This window comes from Anomaloglossus baeobatrachus, chromosome 5, assembly GCF_048569485.1.
Source record: "Anomaloglossus baeobatrachus isolate aAnoBae1 chromosome 5, aAnoBae1.hap1, whole genome shotgun sequence".
In the NCBI taxonomy this organism is placed as follows: Eukaryota; Metazoa; Chordata; class Amphibia; order Anura; family Aromobatidae; genus Anomaloglossus; species Anomaloglossus baeobatrachus.
Genome location: NC_134357.1, coordinates 17164743 through 17187988, shown reverse-complemented (window position 1 = coordinate 17187988; position 23246 = coordinate 17164743). Strand labels below are relative to the sequence as shown.

At 47.1% G+C, this 23246-nt stretch overlaps 1 protein-coding gene across 1 annotated transcript in view; it reads left to right on the top strand.

The window, feature by feature from the left end:
* SORCS3 (sortilin related VPS10 domain containing receptor 3) overlaps positions 1–23246 on the top strand; it is an 866891-nt gene that overhangs the window by 342983 nt on the left and 500662 nt on the right. The window lies entirely within an intron of this gene.

Sequence of the window (23246 nt, the reverse complement as noted above, 5' to 3'; positions counted from 1 at the left end):
CATGCGTCCTACGTCCCCAGCACAATCTATGAAGATTATGCAGGAGACGTGCGCACGTGGCGTATTAGTGCGCAGCGCTTCGGCTGCTGCCCGAAGCGAGCGTTCTAAGAAGTGACATGTCACTTCTTTCCTGCGCTCTGCCTGCAACCCCCGCTCTGTCTATGGGAGGGCTGCAGTCAGAGCGCATGGAATCGGCATTTTTTTTTTGCATTACAGACTATTTTGCAGCGATTTGAAGCGCATGTGTGCTGTTCAGATCGCTGCAGAAATTTCTGCAGGGCAGAACGCTACGTGCTCACATAGCCTAATAGTCGTCATATGAGAGAGAGAGAGAATGCTCAGTAGAACAGGACGGAATCCTGCACCATACACATACATTATGCCTCCTGATGGATTCTGACGGAATCCTGCACCATACACATACATTATGCCTCCTGATGGATTCTGACGGAATCCTGCACCATACACATACATTATGCCTCCTGATGGATTCTGACGGAATCCTGCACCATACACATACATTATGCCTCCTGATGGATTCTGATGGAATCCTGCACCATACACATACATTATGCCTCCTGATGGATTCTGACGGAATCCTGCACCATATACATACATTAGGCCTCCTGATGGATTCTGACGGAATCCTGCACCATACACATACATTATGCCTCCTGACGGATTCTGACGGAATCCTGCACCATACACATACATTATGCCTCCTGATGGATTCTGACGGAATCCTGCACCATACACATACATTATGCCTCCTGATGGATTCTGACGGAATCCTGCACCATATACATACATTATGCCTCCTGATGGATTCTGACGGAATCCTGCACCATACACATACATTATGCCTCCTGATGGATTCTGACGGAATCCTGCACCATATACATACATTATGCCTCCTGATGGATTCTGACGGAATCCTGCACCATATACATACATTATGCCTCCTGATGGATTCTGACGGAATCCTGCACCATATACATACATTATGCCTCCTGATGGATTCTGACGGAATCCTGCACCATACACATACATTATGCCTCCTGATGGATTCTGACGGAATCCTGCACCATACACATACATTATGCCTCCTGATGGATTCTGACGGAATCCTGCACCATATACATACATTATGCCTCCTGATGGATTCTGACGGAATCCTGCACCATACACATACATTATGCCTCCTGATGGATTCTGACGGAATCCTGCACCATACACATACATTATGCCTCCTGATGGATTCTGACGGAATCCTGCACCATACACATACATTATGCCTCCTGATGGATTCTGATGGAATCCTGCACCATATACATACATTATGCCTCCTGATGGATTCTGATGGAATCCTGCACCATATACATACATTATGCCTCCTGATGGATTCTGACGGAATCCTGCACCATATACATACATTATGCCTCCTGATGGATTCTGACGGAATCCTGCACCATATACATACATTATGCCTCCTGATGGATTCTGATGGAATCCTGCACCATATACATACATTATGCCTCCTGATGGATTCTGACGGCATCCTGCACCATACACATACATTATGCCTCCTGATGGATTCTGACGGAATCCTGCACCATACACATACATTATGCCTCCTGACGGATTCTGACGGAATCCTGCACCATATACATACATTATGCCTCCTGACGGATTCTGACGGAATCCTGCACCATATACATACATTATGCTTCCTGACGGATTCTGACGGAATCCTGCACCATACACATACATTATGCCTCCTGATGGATTCTGACGGAATCCTGCACCATACACATACATTATGCCTCCTGATGGATTCTGACGGAATCCTGCACCATACACATACATTAGGCCTCCTGATGGATTCTGACGGAATCCTGCACCATACACATACATTAGGCCTCCTGATGGATTCTGACGGAATCCTGCACCATACACATACATTAGGCCTCCTGATGGATTCTGACGGAATCCTGCACCATACACATACATTATGCCTCCTGATGGATTCTGACGGAATCCTGCACCATACACATACATTATGCCTCCTGATGGATTCTGACGGAATCCTGCACCATACACATACATTATGCCTCCTGACGGATTCTGACGGAATCCTGCACCATATACATACATTAGGCCTCCTGATGGATTCTGACGGAATCCTGCACCATACACATACATTAGGCCTCCTGATGGATTCTGACGGAATCCTGCACCATACACATACATTATGCCTCCTGATGGATTCTGACGGAATCCTGCACCATACACATACATTATGCCTCCTGATGGATTCTGACGGAATCCTGCACCATACACATACATTATGCCTCCTGACGGATTCTGACGGAATCCTGCACCATATACATACATTAGGCCTCCTGACGGATTCTGACGGAATCCTGCACCATATACATACATTAGGCCTCCTGACGGATTCTGACGGAATCCTGCACCATATACATACATTATGCCTCCTGATGGATTCTGACGGAATCCTGCACCATACACATACATTATGCTTCCTGACGGATTCTGACGGAATCCTGCACCATACACATACATTATGCCTCCTGACGGATTCTGACGGAATCCTGCACCATATACATACATTATGCCTCCTGATGGATTCTGACGGAATCCTGCACCATACACATACATTATGCCTCCTGATGGATTCTGACGGAATCCTGCACCATATACATACATTATGCCTCCTGATGGATTCTGACGGAATCCTGCACCATATACATACATTATGCCTCCTGATGGATTCTGATGGAATCCTGCACCATACACATACATTATGCCTCCTGATGGATTCTGACGGCATCCTGCACCATACACATACATTATGCCTCCTGATGGATTCTGACGGAATCCTGCACCATACACATACATTATGCCTCCTGACGGATTCTGACGGAATCCTGCACCATATACATACATTATGCCTCCTGACGGATTCTGACGGAATCCTGCACCATATACATACATTATGCCTCCTGATGGATTCTGACGGAATCCTGCACCATACACATACATTATGCCTCCTGATGGATTCTGACGGAATCCTGCACCATACACATACATTATGCCTCCTGATGGATTCTGACGGAATCCTGCACCATACACATACATTATGCCTCCTGACGGATTCTGACGGAATCCTGCACCATATACATACATTATGCCTCCTGACGGATTCTGACGGAATCCTGCACCATATACATACATTATGCCTCCTGATGGATTCTGACGGAATCCTGCACCATACACATACATTATGCTTCCTGACGGATTCTGACGGAATCCTGCACCATACACATACATTAGGCCTCCTGATGGATTCTGACGGAATCCTGCACCATACACATACATTATGCCTCCTGATGGATTCTGACGGAATCCTGCACCATACACATACATTATGCCTCCTGATGGATTCTGACGGAATCCTGCACCATACACATACATTAGGCCTCCTGATGGATTCTGACGGAATCCTGCACCATACACATACATTATGCCTCCTGATGGATTCTGATGGAATCCTGCACCATACACATACATTATGCCTCCTGATGGATTCTGATGGAATCCTGCACCATATACATACATTATGCCTCCTGATGGATTCTGATGGAATCCTGCACCATATACATACATTATGCCTCCTGATGGATTCTGACGGAATCCTGCACCATATACATACATTATGCCTCCTGATGGATTCTGACGGAATCCTGCACCATATACATACATTATGCCTCCTGACGGATTCTGACGGAATCCTGCACCATATACATACATTATGCCTCCTGATGGATTCTGACGGAATCCTGCACCATACACATACATTATGCCTCCTGATGGATTCTGACGGAATCCTGCACCATACACATACATTATGCCTCCTGATGGATTCTGACGGAATCCTGCACCATACACATACATTATGCCTCCTGATGGATTCTGACGGAATCCTGCACCATACACATACATTAGGCCTCCTGATGGATTCTGACGGAATCCTGCACCATACACATACATTATGCCTCCTGACGGATTCTGACGGAATCCTGCACCATATACATACATTAGGCCTCCTGACGGATTCTGACGGAATCCTGCACCATATACATACATTATGCCTCCTGATGGATTCTGACGGAATCCTGCACCATACACATACATTATGCTTCCTGACGGATTCTGACGGAATCCTGCACCATATACATACATTAGGCCTCCTGATGGATTCTGACGGAATCCTGCACCATATACATACATTAGGCCTCCTGATGGATTCTGACGGAATCCTGCACCATATACATACATTATGCCTCCTGATGGATTCTGATGGAATCCTGCACCATATACATACATTATGCCTCCTGATGGATTCTGACGGCATCCTGCACCATACACATACATTATGCCTCCTGATGGATTCTGACGGAATCCTGCACCATACACATACATTATGCCTCCTGACGGATTCTGACGGAATCCTGCACCATATACATACATTAGGCCTCCTGACGGATTCTGACGGAATCCTGCACCATATACATACATTATGCCTCCTGATGGATTCTGACGGAATCCTGCACCATATACATACATTATGCCTCCTGATGGATTCTGATGGAATCCTGCACCATACACATACATTATGCCTCCTGACGGATTCTGACGGAATCCTGCACCATACACATACATTATGCCTCCTGATGGATTCTGACGGAATCCTGCACCATACACATACATTATGCCTCCTGATGGATTCTGACGGAATCCTGCACCATACACATACATTATGCTTCCTGACGGATTCTGACGGAATCCTGCACCATACACATACATTATGCCTCCTGATGGATTCTGACGGAATCCTGCACCATACACATACATTATGCCTCCTGATGGATTCTGACGGAATCCTGCACCATACACATACATTAGGCCTCCTGACGGATTCTGACGGAATCCTGCACCATATACATACATTAGGCCTCCTGACGGATTCTGACGGAATCCTGCACCATATACATACATTATGCCTCCTGATGGATTCTGACGGAATCCTGCACCATATACATACATTATGCCTCCTGATGGATTCTGATGGAATCCTGCACCATATACATACATTATGCCTCCTGATGGATTCTGACGGAATCCTGCACCATATACATACATTATGTCTCCTGATGGATTCTGATGGAATCCTGCACCATATACATACATTATGCCTCCTGATGGATTCTGATGGAATCCTGCACCATATACATACATTATGCCTCCTGATGGATTCTGATGGAATCCTGCACCATATACATACATTATGCCTCCTGATGGATTCTGATGGAATCCTGCACCATACACATACATTATGCCTCCTGACTGATTCTGACGGAATCCTGCACCATACACATACATTATGCCTCCTGATGGATTCTGACGGAATCCTGCACCATACACATACATTATGCCTCCTGACGGATTCTGACGGAATCCTGCACCATATACATACATTATGCCTCCTGACTGATTCTGACGGAATCCTGCACCATACACATACATTATGCCTCCTGATGGATTCTGATGGAATCCTGCACCATACACATACATTATGCCTCCTGATGGATTCTGACGGAATCCTGCACCATACACATACATTATGCCTCCTGATGGATTCTGACGGCATCCTGCACCATATACATACATTATGCCTCCTGATGGATTCTGACGGCATCCTGCACCATATACATACATTATGCCTCCTGATGGATTCTGACGGCATCCTGCACCATATACATACATTAGACCTCCTGACGGATTCTGACGGAATCCTGCACCATACACATACATTATGCCTCCTGATGGATTCTGATGGAATCCTGCACCATACACATACATTATGCCTCCTGATGGATTCTGACGGAATCCTGCACCATACACATACATTATGCCTCCTGATGGATTCTGACGGCATCCTGCACCATATACATACATTATGCCTCCTGATGGATTCTGACGGCATCCTGCACCATATACATACATTATGCCTCCTGATGGATTCTGACGGCATCCTGCACCATATACATACATTAGACCTCCTGACGGATTCTGACGGAATCTTGCGGGGTGCGTTTTTTTGCCGCTAAAAAAAACGTTGCATTCTGCGTTCCTCCCGCCCGACGGTCAGTAAGTAAACGACTGATGCGCCGTGCAGCGGATGCAACGCAAGTTCATCAGTAGCAATCTGCTGCTCATACAAGTCTATGGAAAACAACGGAATCCGCCAAATGGATTCCGTTGCTTCTAAGAGCGTCGGATTGTGACTGATACAAAATAATGGGAGTAAGGAGCATCAGCCTCCCCTAAGTGCACTGCATCGCCCCTCGCCAAGTCATATTGTAAAGTCTTTCCCTCCTGTACGTGGCCACCAAACTGCAAGAAGCCAGTGGAGATGCAATTTCCTTCTTAATAAAGGCTGCCATTTAATCTAATATTATGGAAAATGATTGGATTTTAAGAAGCCATATATTATATGTGACATGTCCCTGGTGCGCGGTTTCTGTCCTTTCGGCAATTACAAATGGCAGCGTTGGGTTTTGGCAGGACGCTCGTTCAGAACCGGAGTTTGTTTATCGGCACTTAATGAAATGCAATTAATCTAAATCACGGGTGGGGAGGATGCATTTGCTGGAGACCGATAATTGCAAGTGGCAGCTACCCTTTAACAAATGAGTTGATCTTTCACCCACAAAAGTCACTGGATGTTTGCAAAAAAAAAAAAAATAAAGCAATTTAATGAGGGAAATTCTCTGCGGGGCCTCTTCTGTTTCATCCTCTGCATTTATCTCCTATCGACAATGCTCAAATAGAGGACGTTGGGGCCGAGGCTCGGTGGGTTCTTATTTTTTCTTAAAGGGATAATAGAGAAGGCCTCTTACAAAGCCGCTTTCCGCACACACTCTGTGCTATTCCATTGCTCGGCCATTGTAAGCGATGATTCATTGAAGATATTTCCCCACATTAATGTTAAGTCCTCCTTAAAGTGGATCTTTTGTCTTGTAGAATGGAGGCCGCCATCTGGATGGACTCAGGCCATGTTCTTGAGAAAGCATCCTGCACCTTCACAATCCACTGCCGGGCTTTTGTTCCTTACTAAGCATTGGATGAATGTTCCCGGAGCACCGGAGGACAATGCTCTTAAATATCTGCAATATATGTATACATTATATATACATATGCAGTATAGACTTAGCTCTAAAGCCTGCTTTACATGGTACGATTGATTGTGCGATTTCACAATCGATCGTACCCGTCCTTTCTGCGTCACGGGCAAATCGCTGCCCGTGTCGCACAAAGTCAGTAACCCCCGTCACACATATTTACCTCTCGTGCGACCTCGCTGTGGGCGGCGAACGTCCACTTCCTGAAGTGGGAGGGACGTTCGGCGTCACAGCGACGTCACACGGCCGCCGGCCAATAGAAGCGGAGGGGCGGAGATGAGCAGGATGTAAACATCCCGCACACCTCCTTCCTTCCACATAGAGCCGGCGGCGGCCGCGGGAGGCAGGTGAGGTGGTCATCGTTCCCGTGGTGTCACACGGAGCGGCGTGTGCTGCCACGGAAACGATGATCAACCAAATTAAACGATATTATGGAACCAAACGAGCAGTACACGACTCACGATTTGTGAGCGATACTGCGTCGCTAGGAGGTGTCACACAGGCCGGCATCGCCAGCGATGCCGGATGTGCGTCACAAAAACCGTGACCCCCGACGATCTATCGCACGATAGATTGCCTGGTGTAAAGCAGCCTTAAAGGCTTGTGGAATATATCTGAATATTGAGCTGATGCCATTAGCCTTCACAATATTCATAATGCAGACTGCTGTACTTAGCAATCTTGTAGCCATTGTGCGGAAATAGATACAATGTATCAGTGTCCTAGAAGCCATGTAGGATTGTATGTATGGACCATAATGGTCCTTTCTAAAGCGGGCTTTACACGCTACGACATCGCTAATGCGGAGTCGTTGGGGTCACGGAATTCGTGACGCACATCCGGCCGCATTAGCGATGCCGTTGCGTGTGACATCGATAAGCGATTTTGCATCGTTGCAAAAACGTGCAAAATCGCTAATCGGTGACACGGGAGTCCATTCTCAAATCTCGTTACTGCAGCAGTAACGAGATTGTTCCTCGTTCCTGCGGCAGCACACATCGCTGCGTGTGACGCCGCAGGAGCGAGGAAGCTCTCTCTACCTGCCTCCCAGCCGCTATGAGGAAGGAAGGAGGTGGGCGGGATGTTACGTCCCGCTCAGCTCCGCCCCTCTGCTGCTATTGGGCGGCGGTTCAGTGACGTTTAAGTGACGTCGCTGTGACGCCGCACGGACCGCCCCCTTAGAAAGGAGGCGTTTCCGCCGGTCACAGCGACGTCGCCGGGCAGGTGAGTATGCGTGACGGCTGTGGGCGATGTTGTGCGGCACGGGCAGCGATATGCCCGTGTCGCGCAACAGATGGGGGCGGGTACCCACACTAGCGATATCGGGACCGATATCGCAGTGTGTAAAGTAGCCTTAACCCACAAACAGCCCCATATACTAAAATACTCCAACCCACAATTATTCCTACAATTGCAATATTTTTTAGTGCCTTACTCTTGTTAATATACAGTACATTCCCAACATAAAGTTTCTTTCTTGTACCTTTGTCTCGTTTTTCATCCCCTTATGCCCCTGAATGAACGGTCCTATTTTTATCTGCTAAAACCAAATTTCTCAGCAGCACCCTGCTTCTCCACAGTGCTGCAGGTCCCCTCCCTCTCCTCTCATAAAGTTTCTTTCTTATACCTTTGTGTCATTTTTCATCTCCTTCTGCCTCTGAATGCACAGTCCTATTCTTTTCTGCTAAACCCAAATTTCTCAGCAGCACTCTGCTTCTGCTCAGTGCTGCAGACCCTCTCCCTTTCCTCTCATTAAGTTTATTTCCTGTAAATTTGTTTCTTTTTTCAATACGTTCTGTCCCTGAATGTGTGGTCCTATTCTTATCTGCTAAAACCAAATTTTTTAGCAGCACCCTGCTTTTCCTCAGTGCTGCAGGCCCCCTTTCTTTCCTCTCATAAAGTTTCTTTCTTGTACCTTTCTGTCGTTTTTCATTCTCTTCTGCTACTGAATGTGCAGTCCTATTCTTATCTGCTAAAACCAAAGTTCTAAGCAGCACCTTGCTTCTCCTCTTTGCTACAGACCCCCATTCTTTCCTCTCATAAAGTTTTTTCTTGTACCTTTTGTTTCTTTTTCCAATCCGTTCTCTCCCTGAATGTGTGGTCTTATTCTTATCTGCTAAAACCAAATTTCTCAGCAGCACCCTGCTTCTCCACAGTGCTTCAGGTCTCCCCTCTCCTCTCATAAAGTTTCTTTCTTGTACCTTTGTTTCTTTTTCCAATCCGTTCTGTCCCTGAATGCTTGGTCCAATTTTTATCTGCTAAAACCAAATTTCTCAGCAGCACCCTGCTTCTCCTCAGTGCTGCAGGTCCCCTCCGTCTCCTCTCATAAAGTTTCTTTCTTATACCTTTGTGTCATTTTTCATCCATCTCCTTCTGCCTGTGAATGCACAGTCCTATTCTTTTCTGCTAAACCCAAATTTATCAGCAGCACCCTGCTTCTCCTCAGTGCTGCAGACCCTCTCCCTTTCCTCTCATAAAGTTTATTTCTTGTAAATGTGTTTCTTTTTTCAATCCTTTCTGTCCCTGAATGTGTGGTCATATTCTTATCTACTAAAATCAATTTTTTTAGCAGCACCCTGCTTCTCCTCAGTGCTGCAGGCCCCCTCTCTTTCCTCTCATAAAGTTTCTTTCTTGTACCTTTCTGTCGTTTTTCATTCCCTTCTGCTTCTGAATGTGCAGTCCTATTCTTATCTGCTAAAATCAAATTTCATAGCAGCACCCTGCTTCTCCACAGTGCTGCAGGTCCCCCTCTCCTCTCATAAAGTTTATTTCTTATACCTTTGTGTTTTTTTTCATGTCTTTCTGCCCCTGAATGTGCAGTCCTTTTCTTATCTGCTAAAACTACATTTCTCAGCAGCACCCTGCTTCTCCTCAGTGTTGCAGACCCCCTCCCTCTCCTCTTGTTCCTTTGTATCTTTTATTCATCTCCTTCTGTGAATGCACAGTCCTTTTCTTATCTGCTAAAACTACATTTCTCAGCAGCACCCTGTGTGACGCCCTGGACCCCAGGGGTCACAGTACAGTACACCACACACACACCCCTTCCCCTGGGTAGGTGATACCAGTCAAACAAAACCCTTGTTGCCTCCCTCCAGGCTTGATGTCCACACCATGTGGGGCGGAGCCAGGCGGTTGACCCAGCCCTCCGAGGAGTTCACAGGCCTGGAGGTGGGAAAAGTAGTTGGTTGAGTTCAGGAGTGGAGAGTGGAAGTGTGAGGAGTGACAACTGTGCGTGTCTGGGTTGGAGCCCAGGCACGATCAGCAAGGTCGGCAGACGGTGGTGGCCGTCTGCAGGAGTTGGTGGAGGTCAGCGGAAACGTAGGACCAGGGTCGGGCGGTGGCCCGCCAATACCGAACCGGGGAGCAGATTGAAGCCAAGCACCAAGGCAGGGTACTCAGACCCCGACTAGGCTAGGAGCCGCCGTAAAGGTTAAATTCTCTGATTGCGGTCTGGACCTCAGGGGTTCATTCCCACCCAAGTCCCGTCAGAAGGCAACAGCCCAACCCGTCCGGATAAGTGCCACCGCCAAGGGCCAGAGATCCAAGGGCCAGCGCCTGCGGGCAAAACGGGCTCTCCCGACACGTACACGCCGGGGAGCAGACTACCTGTGGGAAGCCATAGGAGTCAAATACACATACACAGGTGCAGGAAACGACAGCCACCATCAACCCGTCCGGGAAGAGTGAGAACACCGCAGCCGGCTGCGGGCCCCGTCCATCCAGCCGTTTGGTTTACCAGAGACTCTGTCCTTCTGTGTCTGAGTGAGTACCACAGTGCCATCCGACACCGCGCTGCACTGCAACGTTGCACCTGCGCCCACGCTGCCTCCCCGCATCGGCACCTGCACCTATACGTCCTCCCTACTCCCGAACTGGGGCCCCGGGACCAACAGCCCCTACCCACGGAGGGGTCAACACCTTAGCTGCTCTCCGCCATCGCTCCCGGGAACCCCGTCACCAGCAGCGGTGGTGCCCACCATCACCACAACCCATGGGTGGCGTCACGACCGACATCCCACCACAAATCTCCCCTTTTCACTCGTGGGCGAGGAGGCGCTGCTCGAGCCCCGGGTCCGGCCCCGTGCTCGAGCCACCGAGGAGCAGAAGCATCGGACCCGAGCGCCAGCGAGTCCAGATGAGCGGCGTTCCCACCCCTGCGCCTGCGACACCTGCTTCTCCTGAGTGTTGCAGACCCCCTCCCTCTCTTCTCCTGTACGCTTCTTCCTAGAAATAGATTTCAACATTGACAGTTTTTATATATATATACGGATGCTGTTTCCATTAATATGTATAAAAAATCTGGCACTCAAAAATAAGATGAATGAAAAAGATTTTTTTTAAGGAGCTAGTCCAAATTTTGAGTCAGTGACATTCCAGTCATACAAGCAAACATTGGGGTGTGGGACCACAGTAGAAGGCGTATGTGTGCAGCGCTGGAGAGAGGGTGCCTGATGCGTGCACAGGTAAAGTGCTTTAGGGGTACCATACTTCCCTACTTTAGTGACCACAGATAGCTCTGAATCTGGTGACTGTGACCGACTATGTGTCCAATATTCATTACTATTTACAAACTCCACTTTTCATTGATCATTCGTGGGGTTTTTCAGAATCTCTCCTGCAGGCATAGCAGAGCTGAGCGCAGAACAGCTGAGCAGTGCTACAGTCCGGGTGTCAGGTAAATGAGGATGTCATCAGGGGCAAATGCAGCTGGGATCGTCATCATACCACAGATGAGCTGAGATATATCATGGTTTTCAGATGCTTTTTTGGACAGGGTCTTTAGGTGCATCTCAGCATGCTTGATCGACAGTGTTAGATCTAATAAAGAAAGCCCCATGGGGTCATCATTAGGTGATAGCTGCAAATCAGGGCAAATTTGATCATTTTGATATTCGGCACACATGATTAGTTAATTAACGCCACCAGATCGTCTTCTCCCCTGCACAGGAGGCGCCCTGCGGTGGCATCACTGCGCTGTGTGCACCAGGGCACTGAAGTCTTGTGGGCTGGTGACCTACAGCCACCTTCAGAAAACCGGATGGAGAGTGATGGATCCAATTGTATGGGTGCCATATACAGATTTGCACCCGCTTGGAGATTGGGGTGTACGGGTCAGACGTCCGGGGCATGAGCGCACCCCTGGGCCTTTGGTGCCAGCAGAGCCACTACTACACTACTTTTTTCTTTTGTAATTTTGCAACCTAATAATTTTGCTCCCAGGGCATCTGCCTTTGTAGCCCCTCATGTTACACCACCTGCTCTATGGCACTATTACAGTTTACTGCCACAATTATGCATGGCACAGTATGGTGCTTTTATTTTGTAGTAATATGGCAGTAATATGTGTGCAGTGTTTCAGCAGTTTTACTTTCCAGCATTTTTCAGCACTGGACAGCTCAATCAGGGGCAATACCTCCTCCTGCAGCTCAGCGGCACCAGCACTATCTGCAGCTCAGCGGCACCGGCACTATCTGCAGCACAGCGGCACCGGAACTATCTGCAGCACAGCGGCACCGGAACTATCTGCAGCTCAGCGGCACCAGCACTATCTGTAGCAAAACCTCCTTGTCCCCATCTTCTTTTTTTGTAAGAAATTACTTGATTCCAAACCCTCAGCAATCGGTGTCATTGATAACACACAAGCTGAAGAGTTGGTCACGTGCGTGATGGTTAGGTGGCAGGGACAGTGTGCACCTGAGCTGTTCTTCAAGCTATGGGTCCCTAAGCTAATCCCTGTTTTCAGGATTACCCCTGAAGGTGGAGATGTCTAAGTCCTATACCTTGCTAAGCTCCTGGATACGACTCACCTAAATGTCCCCTCTTCTTCCCCCAAGGGCTTAAAGTGGCAGGAGAGCCAGGAAACATACAGGCAAGGTAACAGGTATGACAGGGTTCCCAGATCTTCTCCAGTTGGAATCTGCACTGTTTCTAAAGGAACAACTCCTCTGTTTAACAGAAACAAGCTCCTCCACCGTGGTCTGAAATAGAAAATCTATATCCAGCATGGAGTGAAGCCAGGTGTGGGTATATATAGTGGAAGGGTGAGATAATCACAAGCTACAGCTAAAATAACGGCTAATAGCATTCTCAACCAGCAGTTAAAGGCTCCTTAACCTCTTCAGCATAAAAGGAAAATACACATGCAAGACGATGAGTCAAATGAGCTTTACAGAAGGCCAGCTATCGATTAAACGCTGAGACCTCCTGACCCCAGGACCCCGAGAGCTGGCATCATGATGGGTCACACTAATGACAGCACTTTAGGTTGTAAAAAAAAACTAAAAATGGTCAATTGTTGAATTTGCAGCATTAACACGAGGTCACATTTACTAAAATCAAAAGCTTTTCCAATCAAAAATATTTTACCAAACCAATTTAGATGTAGCATAGGAGCTCTTCTTTGATTTCACCTTTACAATTCTTGCATCCATTGAACGTGTGAGATTTTTTTTTTTTTATAGTTTCTGCTTAAATATCTTTGCATCCTTTTATTTGAGGATACTCCAAAAATTCTCAATAGGGTTGAGGTCATTGGAGGCTGGAGGCCACTCCATGATATTTTCTTCTTTTATGCCCATAGCAGCTAAAGATTCAGAGGTCTTCTTTACAAGATGTCAGAATTGCCTCCCCAGAGATGCAGTGTGATCTGAACTGCCTCCCACCCTCATAGATCTTTTATTGGAGGATACTCCAAAGGTTCTCAATAGGGTTGAGGTCAGGGAGGCTGGTGGCCACACCATGAGCTTCTGTCCTTTTATGCTCATAGCAGCCAATGACTCAGAGGTCTTCTTTGCAGCATAAGATGGCGCATTGTTGTGAAGATGATATTATTACAGAAGGTTCGGTTCTTCTTTATTTTGTACGATAAAAGAATGTGGTCAGTCAGAAACTCTATATATTTTGTCAAAGTACTTTTCACACCTTCACGTTCCCTCACAGGGCTTGCAAGCTCTCCCCCCATGATTCTAGCCCGAAACATGACTCTGCCACCTCCTTGCTGATGTTGCAGCCGTGTTAAGACATGGTGGCCATTCACTACTGCATCCATCTGGACCATCCAGGGTTGCATGGCACTCATCAGTAAAGAAGACTGTTTTATAATGAATCTTCATATATGTCCGGGGCCAAACAGTAGGTTTATGCACAACTGCAGCCTCTGGAGGATCCTACACCTTGAGGTTTGGGGTATTTCAGAGGTTCCAGCAGCTTCAGATACCAGTTTGCTGATTTGTACTGGGATTTTAGCAGTTGCTTTCTTAATATGATGAATTTGTCTGGCAAAAACCTTCCTCATTATGCTTTTATCTGCACAAACCTATCTGTGCTGTGTGTTAACCACAAATGTCTTCACAGTATGATGATCACATTTAGGTTTTCATGAAATATCCAAAGTTTTCACACCTTGTCCATTTGACGCTTTTCGGCCTTTTTCTTTCCCATATTTCCATTCTTTCCCACCTGTGGCTGCGTAATAATGTGGAACATTCTTCTTAAAGAGGACCAACCACCAGGATTTTCCTATATAACCTAAAGCCAGTGCTATACTGGCGCTATCATGCTGATTCTATACATACAGTGCTATACTGGCGCTATCATGCTGATTTTATACATACCTGTAGTTGTGAGATCGCATGTATAGTTTCTGAAATACAGGCAAGTAAAGTTTGTGAAATACGCTGTTATTTGATTGATAGGTGCAACGGAATATCTAATACGTGGGTCGGGTTTTGCTAGTTATTACCACCCCTGTTTGCCTGCCTGTCCTTCCTCCTCCTGTCTCTGTTATTACAGGGGGAGGAAGGACAGGCAGCAGACAGGGGCGGGAATAACTAGCAAAACCCGACCTACCTATTAGATATTCCATTGCACCTGTCAATCAAATAACAGTGCATTTCACAAACTTTACTTACCTGTATTTCAGAAACTATACATCCGATCTCACAACTAAAGGTATGTATAGAATCAGCCTGATAGCGCCAGCATAGCACTGGCTTTAGGTTATATAGGAAAATCCTAGTGGATGGTCGTCTTTAAGTAGTTTTCCTTTAATAGGGCTCAACGGGCAACTAATTAGAGGTCTGAGATTGATGTCAGTGAACCAAACACCCTGAGATTATGTGAAAAAAACAAAAATGTCATCTTTATGCCACTTAAATCCAATTTGCATAATAATTTGTAAGGCGGTATATACACTCTTCTGCTGTATATACACTCTTCTGCTGTATATACACTCTTCTGCTGTATATAGCATGTTATTCACATTCTGATCACAGTGACAGATTTTGGTTTCTTGCTGTTGCAGGGGTTGGTTCGGGCGTTTTAATCTCTCGTCTCATTTAATGTTTACGTCCTGTCCTGTTATGAAGAGGTTAATAGAATTTCCCGTAAAGCCCCAGCTTTGTACATCAACTTCATGAACATAAAGCAATTTTATAGGTAACAGATTCGGCGCGCGCTGTCTCCAGATGTGTTTTATGTCGGAGCGGATCTCCAGCAGCTATTGAAGTGATGGCAATCTAACACATCATGGCTGGGAGCGATTTTGTGCCGTTGTCATATTTGCTCTGGTGCGGCGCCCGCAGTCATCTAACTTTCGCTTGTCTTATGTTTCCTTTCTTTGTGATCAGTGGGAACCTCCGCCGCCGCCACCGCCGCCGCGTCTTTTCATGCTGATTTAAAATGAAAACTATCATGAGAGACGAGAAAGAAAGTATTGTGTAACAATCAAGAGGATGAAAGGGAGCAGGAAGGAGAGCGCGGTGCACCAGACATGGGGGAGACCTCCTAGGGTGATCCCACCGCAACGCTCCAGGCAAGGGCAAAAATATCATCGGTGCAGCCGCACGGGTACCCAAGACTTAGGGGTACTTTGCACATTGCAACATCGCTACTGTGATATCGTCAAGGTCAAATCGAAAATGACGCACATTCGGCACCGGTAACGACGTCGCAACGTGTAAAGCCTAGACGCGCCGATAAACGATCGCAAAAGCGTTGAAAATCAGTGATCTGTGTAGCGTCGGTCATTTCCATAATGTCACACCAATAGGAGATACGATGTTGTTCCTCGTTCCTGCGGCAGCGCACATCGGTGTGTATGGAGCCGCAGGAGCGAGGAACATCTCCTTACCTGCCTCCACCGGCTATGCGGAAGGAAGGAGGTGGGCGGGATGTTATGTCCCGCTCATCTCCGCCCCTCCGCTTCTATTGGCCGCCTGCCGGCATCGCTATCATCGGCTTGCGATGTCGCAGCGTGCAAAGTACCCCTTATGGTCCCTATTTCCAACTCCAAAGCACATGGAATTGTGCATTATGAGCAGAGATGAGCGATCGTTATTGGAAAAGATCAGAGAATGACAAAATTGTCCGATCCTTGGCTCGGTGTTGGGTCGGGATAGGAAAACTAAACATGTGTCCGAAAAGTCGTCAATGTTCGTTTTGGATCGGTACATGTTCGGTTTGGATCGGTACGTGTTAGGTTTGGATCGGGACGTGTTCGGTTTGGATCGGGACGTGTTCGGTTTGGATCAGGACCTGTTCGGTTTGGATCGGTACGTGTTCGGTTTCGATCTGGACATAATCGGTTTGGATCGGTACGTGTTCGGTTTGGATCTGGACATAATCGGTTTGGATCGGTACGTGTTCGGTTTCGATCTGGACATAATCGGTTTGGATCGGGACCTGTTCGGTTTGGATCGGGACCTGTTCGGTTTGGATCGGTACGTGTTCGGTTTCGATCTGGACATAATCGGTTTGGATCGGTACGTGTTCGGTTTGGATCTGGACATAATCGTTTTGGATCGGTACATGCTCGGTTTGGATCGGGACGTGTTCGTTTTGGATCAGTACATGTTCGGTTTGGATCGGTACGTGTTCGGTTGGGATCGGTACATGTTCGGTTGCGATCGGCACATGTTCGGTTGCGATCGGTACGTGTTTGGTTTGGAGCCGTACGTGTTCGGTTTGGATCGGTACGTGTTCGTTTTGGATCGGTGCATGTTCGTTTTGGATCGGGACGTGTTCGGTTTGGATCGGGACGTGTTCGGTTTGGAACAGGACGTGTTCGGTTTGGATCGGTATGTGTTCGGTTTGGATTGGGATGTGTTCGGTTTGGATCGGGATGTGTTCGGTTTGGATCGGTACATGTTCGGTTTGGATCGGTACGTGTTCAGTTTGGATCAGTACGTGTTTGGTTTGGATTTGGACTTGTGTTTTTTGGATCAGTACGTGTTCGGTTTGGATCGGTACATGTTCGGTTTGGATCGGTATGTGTTCGGTTTGGATCGGTACATGTTCGGTTTGGATCGGGACGTGTTCGTTTTCGATCGGAACGTGTTCGGTTTGGATCGGTATGTGTTCGGTTTGGATCGGTACGTGTTCGGTTGGGATCGGTACATGTTCGGTTGCGATCGGTACATGTTCGGTTGCGATCGGTACGTGTTTGGTTTGGAGCCGTACGTGTTCGGTTTGGATCGGTACGTGTTCGTTTTGGATCGGTACGTGTTCGGTTTGGATCGGGACGTGTTCGGTTTGGATCGGGACGTGTTCGGTTTGGATCGGTACGTGTTCAGTTTGGATCAGTACGTGTTTGATTTGGATTGGGACGTGTGTTTTTTGGATCGGTACGTGTTCGGTTTGGATCGGTACATGTTCGGTTTGGATCGGTACGTGTTCGGTTTGGATCGGGACGTGTTCGTTTTCGATCGGGACGTGTTCGGTTTGGATCGGTATGTGTTCGGTTTGGATCGGTACATGTTCGGTTTGGATCGGTATGTGTTTGTTTTGGATCCGTAAGTGTTCGGTTTGGATCGGTACGTGTTCGGTTTGGATCGGTACGTGTTCAGTTTGGATCGGTACGTGTTCAGTTTGGATCGGTACGTGTGTGGTTTGGATCGGTACGTGTTTGTTTTGGATTGGTACATGTTCGGTTTCGATCGGGACGTGTTCGGTTTGGATTTTTATGTGTTCGGTTTGGATCGGTATGTGTTTGGTTTGCATCCGTACGTGTTCAGTTTGGATCCGTGTGTGTTCAGTTTGGATCGGTACGTGTTTGGTTTGGATCGGTATGTGTTTGGTTTGGATCCGTACGTGTTCGGTTTGGATCGGTATGTGTTCGGTTTGGATCGGTACGTGTTCGGTTTGGATCGGTATGTGTTCGGTTTGGATCGGTATGTGTTTGTTTTGGATCCGTAAGTGTTCGGTTTGGATCGGTAGGTGTTCAGTTTGGATCGGTACGTGTTTGGTTTGGATCGGGACGTGTGTGGTTTGGATCGGTACGTGTTTGTTTTGGATTGGTACATGTTCGGTTTCGATCGGGACGTGTTCGTTTTCGATCGGGACGTGTTCGGTTTGGATTTTTATGTGTTCGGTTTGGATCGGTATGTGTTCGGTTTAGATCCGTACGTGTTCAGTTTGGATCCGTACGTGTTCAGTTTGGATCCGTATGTGTTCAGTTTGGATCGGTACGTGTTTGGATTGGATCGGTATGTGTTTGTTTTGGATCCGTACATGTTCGGTTTGGATCGGTATGTGTTCGGTTTGGATCGGTACGTGTTCGGTTTGGATCGGTACGTGTTCGGTTTGGATCGGTATATGTGCGGTTTGGATCGGTACGTGTTTGGTTTGGATCAGTACATGTTTGGTTTGGATCGGTATGTGTTCAGTTTGGATCGGGACGTGTTCGGTTTGGATCCGTACGTGTTCGGTTTGGATCGGTACTTGTTCGGTTTGGATCGGTATATGTGCGGTTTGGATCGGTACGTGTTTGGTTTGGATCAGTACATGTTTGGTTTGGATCGGTATGTGTTCAGTTTGGATCGGTATGTGTTCAGTTTAGATCGGTACGTGTTTGGTTTGGATCAGTACATGTTTGGTTTGGATCAGTACATGTTTGGTTTGGATCAGTACGTGTGCGGTTTGGATCGGTACGTGTTTGGTTTGGATCAGTACATGTTTGGTTTGGATCGGTACGTGTGCGGTTTGGATCGGTACGTGTGCGGTTTGGATCGGTACGTGTTCGGTTTGGATCGGTACGTGTTTGGTTTGCAGAAACCATCCTCTCCCGATCCCATCATAGTATTGGCATGGCTGTGATTGGCCAGGGAAATAAAAAAAAAGGAAGCAAAAGAGTTAAAGCACGATGTACTTACCGATTCTCACAGCGGCTGCAATGCTACTTCCGGAGGGATAATGAGCGGTCCTGGAAGTAGCGTTGCAGCCGCGGCAAGAATGTTTATCCTGCTTTATTCCTTCCATATTTCCTTTCTTTTGCAGCCCCCTACACAATTTTATAACATAAGTTTTTTCTCCCATTGAATTCAATGGGTTCGACTGGGATTGTCGATAAAATTGGCTATCGGATCAGCAAACCAAGGCGAGTTCGGCGATCCTAACACGATCCAATCCTCGGCAGGATCACTCATCTCTAATTATGATGAATAATGAGACAATAAAGGGCCCTTATAATCTTCTTGCAGAGGGGCCCTTTCCTGTGTCCGCCAGTGGCTCTAGGCATGGCCGGCAAAAGGATGTGCATAATATCTGAGCCATTAATTGACCACTGGGGAAGCATAGACACAGTAGAAGCAGCTACTGTGCCATGGAGAGCGTGGGCACCACCATTGTCCACCACCCACTATCTCCATGGGTAAGGAGAACTTGTGTGCTTGCCCCTAATCAGTAGAGATGGGTGCAGGAAATGCCCTTGATGCAGATTTAATGAAATGATGGACAGACTCTTCTTAAAGGAGTTGTCTAATCTTCTGCCTTCAGGAGCTTGTAGTTCCTTTGCTTCTTGGCCAGCGAGGGGAGCTTTGGCTCATAAAGACTGATAGCTCAGACCAACATCTCTAAAATAGCGAGTCTTTTGGGGTGTATCTGGTATACAGAAAGTCTTGCATATGGGCACTGCAGAGATTGCAATCAGCTTTCAAGTGCGCAGTCCATGCCCTGGTGACTAGCAGAGGTAATATGACTGCAGAGGTAACATGACTGCAGAGGTAACATGACTGCAGAGGTAATATGACTGCAGAGGTACATGACTGCAGAGGTAACATGACTGCAGAGGTAACATGACTGCAGAGGTATATGACTGCAGAGGTATATGACTGCAGAGGTATATGACTGCAGAGGTATATGACTGCAGAGGTAACATGACTGCAGAGGTACATGACTGCAGAGGTAACATGACTGCAGAGGTAACATGACTGCAGAGGTATATGACTGCAGAGGTATATGACTGCAGAGGTATATGACTGCAGAGGTATATGACTGCAGAGGTAACATGACCGCAGAGGCAACGTGACTGCAGAGGCAACATGACTGCAGAGGTATATGACTGCAGAGGTAACATGACTGCAGAGGTACATGACTGCAGAGGTAACATGACTGCAGAGGTATATGACTGCAGAGGTAACATGACTGCAGAGGTATATGACTGCAGAGGTATATGACTGCAGAGGTACATGACTGCAGAGGTAACATGACTGCAGAGGTATATGACTGCAGAGGTAACATGACTGCAGAGGTAACATGACTGCAGAGGTAACATGACTGCAGAGGTACATGACTGCAGAGGTAACATGACTGCAGAGGTATATGACTGCAGAGGTAACATGACCGCAGAGGCAACGTGACTGCAGAGGCAACATGACTGCAGAGGTATATGACTGCAGAGGTAACATGACTGCAGAGGTACATGACTGCAGAGGTACATGACTGCAGAGGTACATGACTGCAGAGGTAACATGACTGCAGAGGTAACATGACTGCAGAGGTAACATGACTGCAGAGGTATATGACTGCAGAGGTAACATGACCGCAGAGGTAACATGACTGCAGAGGTAACATGACTGCAAAGGTAACATGACCGCAGAGGCAACATGACTGCAGAGGTAACATGACTGCAAAGGTAACATGACTGCAGAGGTACATGACTGCAGAGGAAACATGACTGCAGAGGAAACATGACTGCAGAGGAAACATGACTGCAGAGGAAACATGACTGCAGAGGTACATGACTGCAGAGGTAACATGACTGCAGAGGAAACATGACTGCAGAGGTAACATGACTGCAGAGGTAACATGGCTGCAGAGGAAACATGACTGCAGAGGTAACATGACTGCAGAGGTAACATGACTGCAGAGGAAACATGACTGCAGAGGAAACATGACTGCAGAGGAAACATGACTGCAGAGGTAAAATGACCGCAGAAGCAACGAACAGTAAACTATCAAATTAAATACCCTAGCACTCTCTCTCTGTTATTACTTTTACAAGCACTTTGCAATTTCACCCACTTAAAAAGTTTAGCTAATTCTGGAGGCTTGTATGAAATGGTCCGTGACAAAAACATAGCTGTATACTGGGAAGAATAAAAATAGTTCTCCATCAGGACAACCTATTGGAAGAGACTTCCTTATAAGTCATTATCCAGCCCTTTAACAACCCTTGCAATATTATTAGGGATGTTAGGCAAGGCAAAACCTCATCTGCAGACAGCTGTTTGGGGGTACTTGCCCCTCATCAGTGCAAGGCAGGGTTTGGCTGGCTGAATGAGATTCCCTTGATGCCTTTGGTATAGAGTCTTTTTGTCAAACCTCCATGGTAAAAACAAATAAAATAGCACTTAGTTGTAACGATGACTATGAGTTTACGGGGAACTGGGGCTCCTAATCTGTCCCTCAAGCTAGGGGTCTCTAGGCTATCCCAAATCTCAGGGATACTCCTGATGGTGGTGATGCCTGAGTCTACTTCCTGGCCCTACTACTGACCAGTCCTCATTTGATTCCCTCAAGGGAGGGACAGGAGTGAGATAAACCCACATATAAATACAGACAAGGGAAAACCCAAAACTCCGTCACACAGCACGCACACATAGGATAACACAGTAAGGGATTCAAGAGGAAACACAAGAAATTGAGGGAAGCTACTAAACAACAGAGATAAACTCCACAACTACAACAAGCAATCAGCACAACTTTCTCCAGAAAGTCTGGGACACCACACCTCACAGACCAGCAAAGACAAACTATAGCTGGCATGGGTGGAGGGATTCAACCAGCATAAATAGGTGGGGAACAGATGTAATAGGTCTCCCTACAACATGTGACCAAAGGAGCCAGCAGAGATTAAGTTGTGCTCTGCATGGGAGATATTGTAGCAACTGGAAATAATCCACCGGCGAGAGGCTGCTAGACACCAGACATACAGCCTGCAGGAGAAATTAGAATAATAACTTTTATTCCGATAGCGCCGAGATATTTCACAGCACTTTACAATTCAGATGGGACAAGTACAGACAATATCAGAGATTACAGAGTAACACATAATTCTACAATTACCAAGAGGAGTGCGGCCACAAGCTGCAATCTGCGAGAAGCTAATGATCCATAACAATAAAATAACATTGAATTTCCAGTGGAATTTAGCAGGAATCAAGAAAAAGTGTTTGAAACAGGAATAATGGGCAGGTGTCAAGATATGAGCCGTGTGAGGTACCATCGTGCATCTCTAAACAGCAAGTCCTGGCTGCTCGCAGTATATGACATCCTCTGGAGTGTTCCTGTGTATGGGGGGTCTTGTGGGATGCTGGTATACAGCAGGTCTTGTGGGGTGTTCCTGTATACGGAGGGTCTTGTGGGATGTTGGTATACAGCAAGTCTCGTTGGGTGTTCCTGTGTACGGAGGGTATTGTGGGGTGCTGGTATACAGCAGATCTTGTGGGGTGTTCCTGTGTACGGGGGGTCTTGTGGGATGCTGGTATACAGCAGATCTTGTGGGGTGTTCCTGTGTACGGGGGGTCTTGTGGGATGTTGGTATACAGCAGGTCTCGTGGGGTGTTCCTGTGTACGGGGGGTCTTGTGGGATGTTGGAATACAGCAGGTCTCGTGGGGTGTTCCTGTGTACGGAGGGTCTTGTGGGATGTTGGAATACAGCAGGTCTCGTGGGGTGTTCCTGTGTACGGAGGGTCTTGTGGG